At 45.3% G+C, this 18,590-nt stretch overlaps 1 protein-coding gene and 1 pseudogene across 2 annotated transcripts in view; both read right to left on the bottom strand.

Moving 5' to 3' along the window:
* The window catches only part of CHST11 (carbohydrate sulfotransferase 11), a 305,162-nt gene that overhangs the window by 240,367 nt on the left and 46,205 nt on the right, over positions 1-18,590 (bottom strand). The gene's annotated exons all lie outside the window — the stretch shown is intronic.
* On the bottom strand, positions 7,127-7,756 carry LOC100976336 (ATP synthase F(0) complex subunit C1, mitochondrial-like; annotated as a pseudogene).

Genomic DNA, 18,590 nt, shown 5'->3' with positions numbered 1-18,590 from the left:
CCGTTATGCAGGACACCTCCATCCAGCCCTCATTCTCTTAGCAGGATACCATTTCTTCCCAGGATGTGTTGGGGCAGAAGCTAGATGCAGTCACCTTCCTGGAATTAGGTCTGAACTAAGCGTCAGGAGAGCTAGCTCTCTATGACCACCTCACTCACTCAGTGTATTCTTGGGCAAGTCATTTCACTTTGGGCCCGAGTTTATAAAATAAAGAGGTAAAACGACATCATCTTTGAATTCCTTGCCATCTCTGACAGTATACGAAACCAAGATCCACAGTCACAACCAGGCTGACCAGACAAAGTCTGCAGGGGGATTTAATCCCAAAACGCGGACCACAAAGAAGGGAGAAAAACCAACCTGCATGTAATCATATTCACCCAGGCTCACCCGTTGCGGATATGCATTGCAGAAAAGCATGCAGATAAGGAGAAAATAGTTATATGGGAAGGGAAAAGGTGGAGACCCAGAGAAGAAGAATGTTCACCTTAAAGGTCCCACCAGGGTAGACTCGAATACAGTGGCAAATCTCTGAACCTTCCTTTGGATCTCCAAGTCATTCATCTACAAATATGTATTGAGCAACTTCACTGGGAGACAGGACACTGAGATCAACTATTATCCTTATCCTTATGATGATTACTATTTAATTAGGGCAGCTGGGGAAAAAAAGACATGTCTAATTAAGTGCTCAGATTCTCTAAATAGATTTTTTAAATCCACCATTAAGATTCAGAATATGTTCTATTCTTTCCCACCGGACTCACATATTCCAAAGGAATATCAGACAGTCACCTTTAAAACAAATGCACCACAAGCCTCCAGGGTCAGAGAACAGAAGGGGTGGCTGCACACGCCACTGGCTGCAGACTGTCTGACCTCCTGAGCAGATACAAGCAAAGGCCAAGTGCCCTCAAGGGAATTCAAAAGCCCCTGCCATCCCCGCTCCCATGCTGTGAGCCTGGGACAGATTTAGCCTCCAGCCACAGAACACTTCACTGCACCAGCTTGATGCCCAGGGCTTATCCTGAACATGGCTAGGATCATGCCCCAGGAAGAAGATCCTATGAGTGAACAAAATTACGCCATCCTAAGAATCCCCTTCAAGAAGTGCTTTGCAATTTCAGATGCTGGAACAATCTATCCTATAGCAGACTGAGAGGTTTGTTTTTTTTGTTTTGTTTTGTTTTGTTTTGTTTAAAAAAAAAGGTTACACAAGTGGCTAAGTAGCAGCAGCAGTGGTGCTCCTCCTGACCACCACCCATGTACTAACCCGCCCTTCTTACACTAACAACTGCTGCTCCTACTTAGCAAACTAATCACTAACCATTAGTCCTACTGCCTCTCACTGAATGCACCCATGTCCATTCCTTTAGGCTTATAAAGCATTTACTTCTCCATTAGCTTATGTGGCATGTAAGATCCTGAGAGATGAGCAGAGCAGGTGCCATTGGGCCCACTGGACAGATAAAGAAACTAATGCTCAGTAGTTCAGAGACTCTCCTGAAGCCTCCCAGCTGATGAGCAGTGAACTGGTTTTGCTGCCTCATCCCTTACTGCCTGTAGCATGGGTGTGCAGAAAGACAACAGACAACTTTGATCAGTTCCGACGCCAGCAACTAGGAATGAAGCTAAGACATAAGGAACATGGAGCTCCTGCACCCCGTTCCCTGATGGAGTCCCAGTCCCTTGCACAGCTGTGCCTCCTAAATTAAACACACGCACTCTCCATAAGTAGTTTCCTAGGAAAGCCAGACTACTATCCTTTAGGAACCAACCCTGCACCTGCAGAAAAGCCTTCAACAAAACCAACTGTGAAGGCTTTGCCGAAACAGTTCTCAGAACAGCTGTCCTGGTCCTGCCACAGCACAGGAAATCATCCCATCTTGGCAAACCCCACTCAACCATGTTTCCATGCTGCAGCCTTAGAGGAATGAAAATATCAATCTGAGCCAAGCAAATCTAACAGGCTATCATGCAAAATGCTGGTGTCAAATCAAGCCTCAACCAGTAATTATCCATCAAGCAGGGCCATAATAACCGGCTCCCTGGGGTCACTTCGCTGGGAGGCAGGGAGGTGGTTACTAAAGATGGAGTTGGAATTGGACAAGTGACAGCCTTAAGAGAAAGGCGTTCATCTCACTTTTCTAGATTCTTCTACAGGTTAGGGGGTTCTACCCAACCCTCTAACCAAACCTATCCCCACTGAGGTCAAAACCCATCCTGTGGCTGCCTCGAGGCATTTATGATGACGCACTGGGGCAGATCTCCATCTATCATGCTGTGCCCTCCTTTAAGTTTAAAGGAAGTTGGCTTTAGCTAATGGTCTGAAAGGTGCTTCCTTTACCAACTGCTGTCATTAAACTAGCAAACTATTAATTTAAACTCTTAGGGTAAGGGGGTTTCCTGGAAATTCCTTAAAGGAAGTCTGTAATTGACAGTGTGGTTAAACGTCATACAGACAGCACAAACATCCTAATCAAATACAATTAGTGCAGGCTCAAGTCCCCTTGTAGACCAATAGCACTTTTGTTCATAAGAAGTATTGTGCCATACCCCTGTTTAGGGTTGGGACTATTATGGAGAAAGAAACACACACACACACACACACACACCCCAAGAGTCCAGGCCTAGGCCTCAAAGTTCATCATGACATTTGCTCCAACTCTATAATCTGATTGAAGAGAAGAAAGAGTTAAAAAAAAAAAAAAAAGAAAGAAAGAAAAAAAGAAAAAGAAAAGATTTTAAGAAAACAATGGTTTCTATTAAAATGCATAACACCATCTTTCAAAGATGAAAGGACTTAGTAGAAACACCATAAACCTCGGAATTACACAGTAAATTGCTTCTTTTGTTTAAGGTAAATTAATATTGGATCACAGATAAAAAATAAATCCTCCCAACATCCCCAGCTAAAGGATGCTATATTCATTATGCAGCTTGGAAGACTGCATGTTGACTATTTTGTAGAAAATGAATGAAGGGTTGGTTATAATCACCTTCCCACTCAAATCCTGTCTCATTACCTGAAGTGTTTTTCCTGCAAAGTGACACACAAATGATTTTCTAGTCTTCGCTTTCTTCTCATAAGCAACCATATGCAGGGCGAGGGAAAGTCCGGGGTGTATTAACTATGCCAGTGAATCTCCCCGGGGTCCTTCAAAGTGCTTCCCAGAACACGGTGCACAGACATCGTATTTGCCTAGGTCTTTATCAGAGTCCAACTGAATCTGGCACAAAGGCAACTGACAACCTCTGAATATCCCTTACCGAGCCCATATAATTAGTGAAGGAAATACAGCATGATAACATGTGTATCATCCGAATCTTCCCTCCTACTCACGCGCTCCTGTCATACTTGCTAACTCAAAGGTGGTCTTTATTTTTATGTTTATTTTTTTGAGACAGGGTCTCGCTCTCTCACCCAGGCTGAAGTGCAGTGGCACAATCATGGCTCACTGCAGTCTTGAACTCCTGGGCTCAAGCAATCCTCCCGCCTCAGCCTCCCATGTAGCGGGGACTACAGGCACGTGCCACTGCACCTGGCTAATTTTTTTATTTTTTTGTCAAGTAAGGGTCTCACTATGTTGCCCAGGCTGGTCTTGAGCTCCTGGACCAAGCTCCCACCTCAGCTTCCTAAAGTGCTGGGATTACAGGCGTGAGCCACCATTTCTGGACTCAAAGGTGGTCTTGACTCAGAGGCGGGAACTTCTCACTGCCAAAGCGACCTTAGATCCAAAGTTATCCAGTACGATCCTCAGTGGGAAAAGGCACTGACATGCAGTAGGTATTCAAAAAGTGTTAGACACTACACAAAGAAAAGGGACCAATTATAAAATGTCTGGCTTCATTTCGCCAAGCTCATCAGGAGTCAGCTTAAGGAACACCACATCCTTGTCATTCACCTCTATCACTCCGATTCCACATTCCCGCAGAGATGAAATTCTTCCTGAGGTCAGGTTCCCAGGTCGCTTTTGAGGCAAAATTTCTCTTCTAAGAATTTGGTACAGCCTCTGAAGTAGGGTGAGGGTGATGGCATCTAGAACTAGGGACTTCAGTGTGGCCAGAGGACAGCCACCTCCACATCATCACCCGGGAGCTGGTTACAAATGCAGGATCAGACCCCAGGCCAGGCCTATGGAATCACAACCTGCAACTTAACTCCAACCCCAGGGAATTCCACATGCATCTAAGTGTGAGAAGCTCTGGTGTACAAGTGGTGATTGCAAACAGGGGTCTGGAAGCCCCTACACCACCCCCTGGTTCTCCAGACGTTAAAATTGACAAGCTTCAGAAGGAAGAGGGCACTGATGACCATAAAATGAGGCTGTCAACAGCTTGCTGCTCCCTTGTGTAGACAGACCAGGATTAAATCGGCTTCAAGAGACCCATCCAAGCGCGGGTGCAATAAAAGGCTCTGAGGATGGAGCCCAGGCGCTGAACTTTGGGGTGCAGTTTTAATTTCACTGGACAATTCTTGGGCTTCTCTTACAGTGCACCCAAGATTTTACAGACAAAAAAGGCTGCAGAGATCAAATTCCAGCTTCCCCCAGTTACTTAACCACTCAGCCTGGGAATGTTACTAAACCTCTCAAGGCTCTTCCTTCATCTTTAAGTGGCAATAACAGCCATGATGGAGAGGATTTGGAAGGGGGGAAAGAGAATGCATGAAGAGAGCTTACAGCACATAAGAAGTGCTCAGTAAACATCAGTTATTGCCTTTTTACCATTCGTAACTCTAGAAGGAAGAACAAACAGCAACATTTTGCTCCATGATCAACTTAGGCATAGGATAGAAGGTAGAGTGGAGGAAATCAATCTAAATGAGCCCAACAGGGAACACAAATTCAAAAACACATTTCTGCTAGGCTCTCCTAATGTGCCCCTTCTGCTTGGTGCCCTGAGCTTCCGTTCCTCTTTACAGCAAGGCATGCCTTTAATTCAGCATGGCCAGTGGTGACTTAGGTATCAACTCATCCTAGGGGCTCCCCCAGGCAATGAGGCCAATTTTCAACGGATGGCATGTTACCAGGGAGCCTCAGAGGAACAGTATAAAAGCACCTCACTCTTTTATCTGTATGTCTCCCCTCCTGGAGTTCAGATGGGCCAAAAGCATGGACTCAGGGGCTCAGGCACTTTTCGTAAGCCTTAAGCCCTCCAATTCCAATCACGCCTAAAAGTGGATGGAGGAAATGATGTCCACCTCATTGCTTCACATAAGGGATGATGACTAGCAAGAGAAAAAAAGGCAATGAAAAAATTGCAAAGATGACCATTTTAGTAGCTTGTATTTTAACACAAGGATCTGAGCCAATCACATAAATTGTATACTTCTCACCAGGATATGAACAGACACTGTGCTCTCTGCTGAAGAAAAGGTGAACAGGAGACAAAAAGAGTCAGGGTCTCTGCTCTCTCAACTAACATTTGCCCCAATTTTGCCCCTAGGGGACATATGACATTGTTTGGAGACATTTTTGGTTATCACAACAAGTATCTAGTGAGTAAAGGCCAGGAATGCCACTAAACTGCCTCCGCTGCACAGGACAGCTTCCAGCAACAAAGATTTTGTTCAGCCCTAAATGTCAATACTGCCAAGGTTGAGCTTCAACTCTTATCTGCCTGGAACTCCTTCTCTTAACCACTGCACTACATGGTCTCCCTTCGTGTTTCCTATTGTTCTGAAGATAAAATAATTTTTTAAAAACAGGATCACATATCAGATTACCACAGCTCTGTAGCCAATGCTGAAATTAAAATACACACAAAAATGCTCTATGCACATTGCTCTCCTTTGACCATCTCCAATGCTTGCACCCCAAGGCTTTTGAACTTGCTTCGCCCTCTGCCTAAGCAGACTCCCTGCTGCCCCAGCCCCATCATGTAGGTTCAGGGCTCACACCCCACCTCCTTCACATCACCTATGGCCTTCTCAGTATGGCCTTTCCTAACAGTCCCCACTCTCTCTCCCTGCCCTTCCATATCATCCATCACCCTCAGGCGGGTCAGGAGTTTTTATCTGTGTATTATCTTACTCCTCCCCCTAGACTGTAAGCTCCAGGAGGGCAGGCATTTTCTCCTGTGTCACTGCGTTTTCCTTACCACCCCTAACAGTGTCTGGCACACAGCAGGAACTCAAAGAATATTTGGTGAAACGATGAATGAAGAATGAATGAATGAATGAAAAAACAAACTAGCTTTGATTTCTTCCTCAGAAATTTGAGAGCCTTAGCTTTGCCCAAGCTTTAACACCATCGGAGGGAAAGATCTCTGTGTAGAACGCGGTTCATCTTGCTACAAGATGAACAATAACCACTACAATAACCACTGTTCTACATCAGGGGCTGGCACATTTTTTCCTGTAAAGGGCCAGATAAGTGCCTTCAGCTTCACAGGCCTATTCAGTCTCTGGAGCAACTATTCAACTCTGCCATTATCGCACAAAAGTGGCACAGAAAGTACGCCAACGAGGGAGCATGGCTGAGTTCCAGCGAAACTTTATTTAAGGACATTGAAATCTGAATTTCATAGACTTTTCATGTGTCAAGAAATATTGTTCTTCTTTTGATTTTTTTTCCCAACCATTTTAAGATGTAAAAACAATTCTTAGCTCACAGGCTATACAAAAGTGGGAGACGGGCTAGATTCAGTCATGAACTTAGATGCTTCATCCAATAATACGACACCACATTAAAACGACCCAGAGTCCTTTCACAATGGCCATCTCATTCATCCTCAGAACGACCCTAACAGATTGGTTCTTCATATCCTTCTTTACCCCAGTTTACCACTAAGGAAACTGAGGCACAAAGTGACTAACTGATATAGTTCAGATATTTGTCCCCTCCAAATCTCATGTTAAAATGTGATCACCAATGTTGGACATGGGGCCTAGTGTGTCATGGGGGCAGGCCTTGCCATCCTGGGGTAACGAGTGACTTGTCGCTCTGTTAGTTCCCACAAGAGCTGTTCGTTAAGAAGAGCCTGGTACCTTCCTCCCCTCTCTCTCTTGCTCCCTCCCTCACCATGTGATAAGCCAGTTTTTCTTTGCCTTCAATCCTGAGTGGAAGCTTCCTGAAGCCCTCACCAAGAGCAGACACTGACGTCATACTTCGTGTACAGCCTGCAGAACCGTGAGCCAAGTAAACCTCTATTTCTTTTTTCTTTTTTTTAGAGAAATGTTGTAAAGCTTAGCACATCCCAGCACCAGTAATGGTATGGAGTCGTAGCAGCAGGGACAGGCAGGTGACCCCCACAGAGTCTCACATGGTGAAGAGGATGAGGAAGGCAACCATCAAACAGAAGAGCCCCATGACCTCAGACAGGGCAAAGCCCAGAATGGCATAGAAGAAGAGCTGCTGCTTGAGAGACAGGTTTCTGGCACAGCCAACGATCAGGCTGCCAAACACCGCTCCAATGCCAGCCCCTGAACCACCCACACCAACTGTGGCTGCCCCAACACCAATAAACTTGGCTGCTGTGTCAGTGTCCCCGGAGACAACACTGGTCTGGAACTCCTATGTGGCCACCTGGAGTAGGGAGCTGCTGTAGGAAGGCTGTTTAGACGAATTCTCTGGGCTATTCAAGAAGGAGGCAGACACAGGCCTGATTAGACCCCTGGTACCACAGTAAACCGGAGCTAGAGAAATGAGTAGTGCCCCGGGGGTCTGCATTTTTTAAGTCTGCACTCCCACTGCCCTGCAGCCCCTGCTAAGCCCACAGCACTCGCCCAGCTCTAACCCTCTCTTCTTTAAAAATGACTCAGCCTCAGGTATTCCTTTATAGCAACACAAACAGACTCAGACAGTGACTTATCCAAGGTTGCTGAGCCTTGGCCTTCTGACGCCACTGCCAGAATTCTTCCTGCACTTAAGGGACTGTCTCGAAACCTTGCCAATAATGAATACAAAGACCTCAACTAATCCATCATCAATTCAGAGAACAGCAGGGAGTATTCCAGTGAATCGAGCATTGGAATCAGCAAAGATTCTTGTGGGAAGACACAAATACCAAATCAACAAGAGGATCACTGGGCCTCATCCATCTTATGGCACAGATGGTCGTTCAACTTGCCTTGGAGAAAGAAAAGGTGAAGACCAGCATCCTCCTGCCCTTTGGTGTTACAGGAAAAAGTTAATGACACAGATAATTGGTTGTGTTGCCCAGGATTGCAAACGAGAATCCTAAAGATGAAGGCTTCATAATAAACACACAAGGGTTATATGTTAGTACCTAAGCCAGAATTCTTTTTTCCACCTTAATTTCACAAACGTTCTGGAATGGTAATTAAGACACTCAAACCAAATGCAAACACTGGGGGTGGGGGAGATTTACCTCCCAAATCTGAGAAGTCTGAACTGTATTCCTCTTGCTAACGAATTTAATAATCTCTGAACATAGAAAATATCACCTTTTAACTGTCTCTGAAGTTATTGCAACCAGTATTCTCTCTGTGTATGTGAGACATGGCACAGAAACACTAAGTTTCTGTGTTTCAAGTTTCAAACACTAAGTCAAGGAAGGGTACTACCCTGGCCCACCTCTCCCTCCCTCCCCACCCCCAACCCCCCCCCCCCCACCCCTAGTCATGACATTTGGAAGCACTGGCAGAAATGCAAAAGTAGCCTTGAGCTCCACCCCTCAAGACCTGCATACCTAGACTCAGGAGGGAAATGGCCATACAAACCAATGACCTAGCTAAGCATCTCATGTGCAACCTGGAGTGGTTCCCTAGTCCCAAAATGCTTTTGTTGGGGAATTTTTAAGGCAATTGTTAAAGCCTAATGGAGTCTCCAAGAAAACATCTGAGACATGCTGATTGGTGAAACCTAAAAAGGCTGCGCACCTGAGGCTGCTCTTCACACTCTGGAATTCCAGATGGCACCTCCAGTTGGGTTCTGTCCATCACATTGGTAGTATTTGGCTTACTCTATCTCCAAAATGCTTTCCCCTCTCCCACCTCTTCACTGGTCCTACCATCTAGCCTGAATTCAACTCCCTAAAAAATACTTTTCATCACGCTCCTTCTTGTTTAGAGAACTTCCATAGTCCTTTTCTGGAGAAACTCCCTCTGCCTCAATAATAGCCTATATTGATGACCCTATAATTAGTTTCCCAAACCAGGACACTTAAAATAAAAGGGGGCACTGTGAATAATTATGCTAGGACAAGAGCAGTAAACAGGATTGTCCAGGGAAAACTGGGACACACAATCACCCCAACTCTAAGGCCTGGGAGGGAGAACACCTTGACTTATTTTCTTAACTGTACTATCTATTTAACTGAACAGTTCCTAGCACAGCACCTGACATAACACAGGCACTCGATAATAAATATTTGTGGAACTGAATCTATAAAACAGGAGCCCTAAATGATATCACAGATACTACTAACTAGAATGCATTTGCCTCCACAAAGGATCCTGTAGAGCGCTACTAATTAAAATCATACCAGAAAATCACTGCTTTTGATAGTCTATTTCATTTTCTTTCTACCCTGGACGTTTTTAAATCTCTCACTAACAGTGATTTTGTATATCTTAATAATTATTAATAGTACATTCAGTCCTCTATAACTTCAGGTTCTGCATCTACAGATTAAATCAACCACAGATTGAAAATATGTAGGGGGAAAAATATAACAATTTTAAAAGTACAAATAAAAAAACAATACAGTGGAACAACTACTCACATAGCATTTACATTATATTAGTTATTAATATTATAAGTGATCTGGAGATGACTCAAAGTATATGGGAGGATGTGTGTAGGCTATATGCAAATACTATACCATTTCATAGCATTGACTTGAGCTTCCTTGGATTTTGGTATTTGAGAGGGGTCCTGGAACCAATCCCCCATGGATACCCAGAGATGACTGTGGTTACCATTACTGAGTCCTGCATTTGCTAAGTAGCCAAGGAACCTCAGCTACATTCTCTCAGCAGCCCTAATAAGGAAAGTGATAGTGTGCCTAGTCTCCAAGTGAAGAAACTGAGGCTCTGCAAGGATAGATAATTCACTTGTGGTCACAGACTCTGCCCAAGGTCATTCCCTTCCATTGACCAGAAAACTCACCAACCAGAACATTTCAGTTCCAAAGCATTATTTTGTTTAAACGATTTCATGACCTAGCCGAGGTGGCATAACATTCAGCATACTAAAAAAGCCATGAAATGGGCCATGCATGCCCCAACTATACCACTGACTGTCAACTGCATTTGCTGTAACATAATGCAGATTCAAACTCAGGCAAGCCAGAAGACCCAGAAGAAAGCCAGCAAGACTGGATGATAACATATCACACGAGCCTTCTATGAGCAGAAAGCAGAAAGCAGAAAGGCAGAAACTGGCATCCTCTTCTCCAACTTCCAAAGAAGTTTTGCTGGCCAGCCTCGCAAGTGGGAAACATAATTTCCTGAGCAATGCAAAGAAGGAAGTCCCTGCTTGCCTGAAGGGAGGTGAGGAGAAGGCTGGGAGGAGGAAGAAGAGATTCTATTATTAAACAAGACAGATGAAAATTCCTTTTGAAAAAGGGAAGGGAACTTAGGCTATAAACTCCCTGAAAGTGGAGACTGACTCAACCCAGGGGTTGTCCCAAACTTCTCCAGCATTTTGTCCACCTTATCTTTCTCAATGAACTTCCACACACAAAGTCTAGAAAATTTATCTCCCATAATGCTTTGATTTATGGTCATTTCAAACAAAAGGTTTTGGGCTTTTTTTTTTTAAGTAAAATATACATATTTAAAGTTCCCCCTCCAACCTACTCATTTTAAAGTATGTATAAATATCCCAAATCTATAAGACTAGGCTCTCATGAGTACATTCCTCAAAGTACAAGCTATCAAATATTTTACAGTAATACAATGGGTTGTTGACTCCTCTCTTAAAAAAAAAAAAATCAAGAAACTCACATACACTTACAAGAATCACTAACCAACTTCTCATAAATACACTCCCAGGAAATTAACTGAGCACCTCAATCCGAACAAAGGGAAGGCTTTGTCTGCCAAACAAGACATTCTCTTCATTAATGTCTCCCTTGTATTGATTATGGAAGACATGCTGTACAAACAGTGTTTCCACAAAGAGGAGCAAGGAGCAAATTTTGCTGCAGTCACTGAATTTAATAGTCACCCACTCCCTGCACATTAAATTCTGCTCCTGGAAGCACATTCAGCCACCATAGATCTCAAAGGCTTTAAACCAAGCAAGGTGGGCACGGTGTTTCCTGCAGCTCTCAGCCATATAAACATTCAGTCTAAAAATGAACTGGGTTCTAAGAACAGCACGAAGTAACATTCTTATCTTCATCATGCATAAATTGCAAACAGCAGCTCACAGTCTCCAACCCTTCCCCCATTTGTGGTTCAAGGGCCCCCTTTTAGTCACATGGCTGCAGTCTAGAGCCAATATTGCATGAAATGGAAGCAGGGTTTGGTTAAGATTGGTTTAGCAGTAGAAAAACAGATAGAGGTGTAAAAAAAAATGTTTTGGCCTATCTCCTGCATAAACACTGATGTATGAGGTCTTACTAAACAGAAAATGAACACATGGCTGACTAGATTTGTCAGCCTCCCCAAGACCAAGTTCTGGCCAGTGGAATGGGAGAAGAAGTGATGGGGACCTCTTCTGGGCCTGATTCAGTAAGCTCAATGTCCTTATCCCCTCCAGCTAGATGCCAAAAAAGTAGATGACCTTCACCGTGGCCTTGAAAGCCTGTGTTAAAGATGGAAGATTCTCAACATGAAAGGAGCCTAGGTCCCTGAAACACCAAATGGAGGAGAGTTCCCCAACCAAGAACACCTACTCTAGGCTATTCACATCAGTGGGAAATTAAGTTTTTCTTGTGTTCATTCACCAAGATTTTGGGGCTTACGTTACAGAAGTTCATGTTACCTTAAATAACACAGGCAATATGGAAAGTCCATTTATAAATATCAAAATTAGAGGCCCCACTGGATCTCAGGCTTGCTAGCATATGCCTATCCATGAATTCCAATGTCTCATGTCATTCATGAGTTCTACTCTATTCTACACCTCTGCAACCATGGTTGTGGGGGCGGGGGCCTTTTACTGCAATTTTTGGTTTTAGAACAAGAATATCACGAGAGTAAGATGAAATTCCTCTATCAATGTTCAACAGGTATAAATTGAGCATCTATTATATGCCAAATCCTTCTCTTAGATGTTAAGGTACAGAGACATGTTTTCTGCCCCCTTATATAGGGGAAAGCAGGAGACTCAAAAACTGTACTTCAAATACACTGTGTTAAAACAGAAGCAGGTACAAGATACAAAATAAGAGAATGCTATCTTAGTCCCTTTTCACACTGCTGATAAAGACATACCCAAGACTAGGCAATTTACAAAAGAAAGAGATTTCATGAGCTTATAGTTCCACATGGCTGGGGAAACCTCACAATCATGGTGGAAGGCAAAGAGGAGCAAGTCACATCTTACATGGATGGCAGCAGGCAAAGAGAGAGATTGGGCAGGGAAACTCCCCCTTATAGAACCATCAGATCTCATGAGACTTACTCACTATCACAAGAACAGCACAGGAAAGACCTGCCCCCATGGTTCAATTACCTCCCACGGGATCCCTCCCACAATTCAAGATGGATTTGGGTGGGGAAAATGTTACTACTTGTTTGGGGGAAGCTGGTTAAGAAAGTCATCATAGGGAAGATGACCTGGCAGGGGTGTGAAGGATTATAGTCATTCCGGTTGAGCTGGGGTGATGGTGGTGATGATGGTGGTAGTGGTGGTAGTGATGGTGGTGGTGGTGCGGCAGTGGTGGTTGTTGTGGTAGTGGTAGAAACAGCAGGAGTAACAGTAGCAGCAACACATAGAAGGAAGAGAAAAGCATTTAAGAAAGAAAAAATCTTACTTGCAAAGAGGTTCAGGGGGACAACCTATAAGAAAGACTGTCACACCACATAAATAATCACAAGAGATAATTACCTCTGCTGCTGCCACATTTCTCATATATGATCATAACCACAAGAAGCAATCATATCATCATTGCCAAGTTAAGGATAAAGCTGATGGTTGGATAATCCAGGCTTATGGAAAATGGTCAAGATTTCCTTTATTCAGGGGACCAGAATGAGACAGAGTGACCCTGTTATTTCTGACACATCTCAAGGTTAAAAAGGTTTATTTTGCTTTGTTTTTCCCAGTTATTGGATATGATGCACACCCTTGCTTCAACAGCAACAGGGAAAATGTAAACTCTGCTTTACAAAAGCAAACATCTATTGAGCATTTCCTTTTTGTTTTTTGCAGTCACTGATATGTGCTTTACAATTCTTATTTAATCCACACGACAACCATGGCAGAGAAGGAAGAAGGTTACGATACTTACTTTACAGAGGAAGCACCTGAAGCCCAGAGAGGGTGAGAAACTTGCCAGGGTCATGAAGCTTTAAATAAATGACATGAACCAGCTTTAAACCCAAACAGTCTGACCCCAGAGCTGAGTTGATCAGATGGGTAAGCCAAGGGGTAGGCATTACAGGCAGAAGGAACAGCAGTAGAAAGGTGTCATGGACGGGGGTAATAGAACAGTATATGGAGGGAACTACAAGAAGTCAGAGGAGAAAAGAATTCCTAATCTGGGTGTCTCAAGGTCGAGGAGACCAGTGAGGATCCTCTGTCCTAAGACTGGTAAGTGGATGAGGATTTGCTTGCATACGAAACTGTGAGGTTAGTACTCATGGTAGATTGCAAAAAACACCCCAATTCCATACACCTTGGCACTGTGACTCTGCAGTGCCATCCTGGGAAGTGCAGTCTGCCAGGAGCCTTGATGCTGGGCTCGGCCATGTGACTTGCTGTGGCCAATGGGATGGCAGCAAACATGGTGGGGCGCGGGTGAGAAAAGAACTTAAAAGCAGTTACATGAGTGGCTCACTGGCTCTTGTACCTTTGCCAGATCCATGAGAATTTGCCTGGGCTACACCACTAGAGGAGGATGAGAGAGATACAGGAAGCTGAGACAAATCATCTCAGTCATTCCCCTCAGCCAAAGCCATCCAGACATGAGCAAGGCCAGCCAAGACCAGCAAAGCCCTCTGGCCAGCCCAGATGTGTGAACAACAAACACTTACTACTGTGTGCTACTGAGGTAGTTTGCTGGGCAGCATTGTGGTGGCAATAACTGATGAGTACTATTGCCACCATTACCATTTTACAAATGGGGAAACCAAGGCCCAGAGAACGGAAGAAACAGGATCAAGATGACACGGTTAGCAAAAGCAGCAATCTGAAAGCAGGCAGCGGTGCCAAAGCCTTTGCCCTTAGCCATTTTCATGTGTTAAAACTTCTCTCAAGGAAGCAGCAAAAGCAGGATCTGTCTCAGCAGGAGGCAAAGCATGCTGCCTGGCTCCCAGGTGGGGCCACTGGGCTGGGAGAAAGAGCTCTGGATATCCTGCTAATTGGCAGCATTCGCCCTCTCCAGTCATTGATTTAGGTTGGCAGTGACGGAGACCATCTGCTCGCACTTCACATCCTTGCCCTCCCCGGGAGCTCTGCAACACGCAGAGGGAGCCCGGCACACCTGAGCTTACCCCACCTGTCCCTGCACTGAACCGTCACAGCTCAGACCCTTCCCTCCAAAGATGCCTTCTGGGGCCAGCACCTGGAGCCAGCAGGGGCTCTCTCCCAAGCTGCGCTCTTCCCCTCTGAATCTTCCCGGCTTGGCAACCCCTTCCAGGAAGTCTGCAGCAATGTCTCCAGCACCTGCCTCTGCTCCCACCTTCCATCACCTCCCCTCCTTGTTTCCAGATTGCTTATGCCTGGCTCTGAGGTTATCCCATTTAGAGGTCGACTGTTCTGACAGCCAGCTGTATATGTCCCCTCTCCCCTCCCTGTGGTCCCTCCTCTAGCCAAGTAACGAATGACGGCTTGGCAAAGAAAGCACAAGCCCTTGCCAAAATAAAAGGTCTGTCGGAGCAACTCTCAAGAGTTACTGTGTCCTCTTAGCCCTCCCGCCTGAGGAACATTTCCTGCGAAGTTTCCATCTTTGTCGGACACCAGAATCCCAAGGTGATCACTGTAAATTTAGCACCTGGACTAGGTTTCTCAAAGTGGCACAGCACAGCTAGAATCCCTGAGGGTGCCTGTTTGATTCCAAGCCTCATCCTGGCCCTAATGAATCGACTATCTGAGGGGGACCTCTGAATAAGTTTCCAGGTGATTGTCCCACTCCAACATTTGAAAACAGCCTTTCTAATGTGCAGGACCGTCCATCCTGGTCAAGTCATCAAGTAATTTACATGCATCATCTCACCTCCGCCTCACTTCAACTCTAGAAGCAGATACTATTTTGTTCCCATTTTAGATATGAGGAAACTGAGGCTTTGTGATGTTATATAACCCCTAGGTCACACGGCTAATACGTGGCAATGTTGGACTTTGAACAAAGCTCAATCCCATACTCAAAACTCACTCTGAAATACTCCTGCAATAGGTGACTTGAGTATTTCAGGACACTGATGAAACTGGATATCTGCGTTCGCTTGTCATCCTTCTCCATGATCCCTAAAACCATGGTGAATGGAAACGCACAGATCAGACACCTGATTTTTGGGACATTCCTTCCACAGTCACTTTTGTTGAGTGAGTGGAGAATAACTACCATGTTTCCAGAATTTGAAGAATGACTTGGTGATGCCTCCAGTTCTCAAAATGTTTCTCTTGGAGTTGATTTTAAGTCCTATTCCAGCCTCACTTCCCACCCCATGACAGAAGGTGTGGTGACTTAGGAGTAAAAACAATGCTAGTAATCTTTATAACTCACCATCACAGAGATAATGCTTTCAATCACCTCCCACCTCATCTTATTTTTTTATAGCAAAGCATGAGACACAAAATAGGTAAATAATGAAACAATGGACAATTAAAGCTGAACTGCTAAGCAAATAATAACGGAGTGAAAGGAACAGCTACATTTGCTGAATGCTTGCCAAGGCCAATAACCTGTGTTAAGCTCTTTACACATATTATCTAATTTGGCCCTAAGTGATATGATCTCCATTTTGCAGATGAATAAACTTAAGGTGACAGAGGTTAAAGTAACTTGTCCAAGATCAAGCAGCTAGTTGATGGTACAGCTGTGACTCCAACCCACTCCTGAGTCACTCTGAAATCAATTGCTCTGAAAATACTTGCTATGCAAAGTGTGGTCCCCAGACAGGCAGCGTCAACATCACCCAGGAGCTTTTCAGAAATACAGACTCTCAGGCCACACCCCAGACCTATTAAATCAGGACCCAGTGAGTGCAGTTAAGTCTGAGAAACGTTCGTCTAGAACAGGGTTGCTTAGCCTCTGAACTACTGACATCATGTGCAGGGTAGCTCTCTGCTGGGGGGGGTGTGGGGGGTGCTGTTCCATGCAGTATCCCTGGCTTCTACCCACCAGATGCCAGTAGCAACTCTCACCCCTTTACAAGTCATAATGACCAAAAATGTCTCCAGCATTGCTAAACATCCCCTGGGAAAGTGAAATAGCCCCCAGGTAGAATAGAACTGCTGGTGTCTATAACAGCGCTGTTCTGCCAGGCTGAATTTCTGGCATAAATCTGGGGTTTGTGGGCAAAAATTACAGAAGCCAGTCTAATAGGTGTCTGTAAGCCAAAACAAGAGCCTCTGAGTTCCAAGGTCTGGGTTTGGCTACAGGTCTGTCACTGACATGCTCTGGTGACAGAATCACAGACTTGCACCTCTGCATTCAGCACCAGTGCAAGGCTGGACTCTGGCATGGCTTCCCCAAACCTTGCTGCCTATGAGGATCACCTGGGAGTCATTTTTAAAATATTGATTAAGGCTCCCCCTCCCCCACTCCAACCACCCAAACTAAATCAGAACCTCCAAGTGGGGCCCCAGATGTTGCTTATTTTTCAAGACAGGGGGATGGGTGTCTCACTATGTTGCTCAGGCTGGTCTCCAACTCCTGGGCTCAAGGGATCACCCCACCCCAGCCTCCCTAGTAGATGGGACTACAGGAGCACACCACCCACCACACTCAGCCCCCGCTTTTTAAACAAGATCCTCAAAAGATCCGAATGTACCTAGGCCACGAACAGGCTTTTAGGAATCACTAGACGAGAACACTCCCAGGGACCCTAAATTGTAGGATTTGACCTCTTGTGCCCCAGGCCTCCTCCCTACCCAGATGTGTCACTTACAGCTGACTTTGAAGTCACCAGACCCGAGAGAGTCCTCAGACTCCCAGGGCAGCCATCTAGCCCAGCACGGGCTGCCCACCTGCTGCCACTGAGGTGACATCGAAGAAACAGGACTCAGCAGTGCCAGAGTCAGGAGTCTGGCATCTGGTTTTCTTAACACACATGCCACTGCGCCTGAGTCCACCCCGGCGAGAAGCCAGTGAGCTAATTACATTAACACAGCTCGACCAAGCTGGGCAAGGCAGGGCTGCTTCAGCCGTGAGCAGCCGGGGAGAAATGGGACTTTTCTGCAGCTGCAAAACTATGGGAGGCACTGAAGTGGGTCCAGAGGAGCCCTTCCTCCCAGCCACCAACTGTCCCCACAGCAAGGCGCTGATGACTGCCCTGGGGGTGTGGGGTACACCCAGGTAAGACCTAGAGAGTGAGAATGATTATCTTGACGGAGAAAACTCAGTGGAATGTTCTCTGCAGAGCCAGAAAGAAAAGCTAACATTGACTGGGTGCGTCCAACTTTTGAGGCATTTTACATCTCATTTCCCCAGCTTTCTGAGCCCAAAAATACAAGGTTGAGTCCAAAAGCATTTTACCATTTTTAATCAGGAATCTGCCTGATGACTTTTTTTTCCCCTCCACACAAAATTTTCTTTTTCTCCCCATAAGTCCTCATGCATTCATTCACAGCCCTTCCTTGGCTTCCGCTGGTCAGTTCCTGAAGCAATCCCTGGCCACAGAGAAAGCGAACGGGTACTAACTGTGTCCCGTGCTGATGTCCCACTGGTGGTGGCCAGAACTCCCAGGAAGATCAGGAAGCACCGTCATAATCAGGAGAGCGGAGGCCAGCTTCCCAGTCCTGCAGGGCCTCTAGGGGACACAAGATACAGGGCCCAGGCACGGAAGGTCTCCCTGGTCAAGTCCCAGTAAGAAGAGGAGCTCCCAAGTGAGAGAATGGAAAGACTCTTATTGTTGGCTACTTGAGGTGTGTCAGGAGCTGTTCTAAGCATTTACATGGATTTGCTCTTTTATTCCTAAACACGCACACACTTTAGAAGGTGGGTATTAAATGCCAGCCCCAACGTGCAGGTGTGCACTGAGGCTCTGAGAGTGTTAACGATTTGTCCGAGGCCACATAGCCAGGCAGTGTGGGGTTAGAATGCAGATTTGGAGTTAGAATGCAGACATGCAATGCCACACACCACCCTGGCAATGTCTGAATGGACATATTCCTCCTATCTAACAACAGTTCCTTCTCTCTTGTAACTAACACCTTTAATCACATTACCTGTTAATGACTTGTCTGAGGTCATACAACCAGGCAGCAGCAGATCTGGGGTTAGGATAGAGACAGGCAATGTCGCGCACCACCCTCACGATATCTGGATGGGCATATTCCTCCCAT

This window comes from Pan paniscus, chromosome 10 (genome assembly GCF_029289425.2).
Source record: "Pan paniscus chromosome 10, NHGRI_mPanPan1-v2.0_pri, whole genome shotgun sequence".
Taxonomy (NCBI): Eukaryota; Metazoa; Chordata; class Mammalia; order Primates; family Hominidae; genus Pan; species Pan paniscus.
The sequence above is the reverse complement of the archived record's forward strand: the minus strand, read 5'-3'. Positions and strand labels throughout refer to the sequence as shown.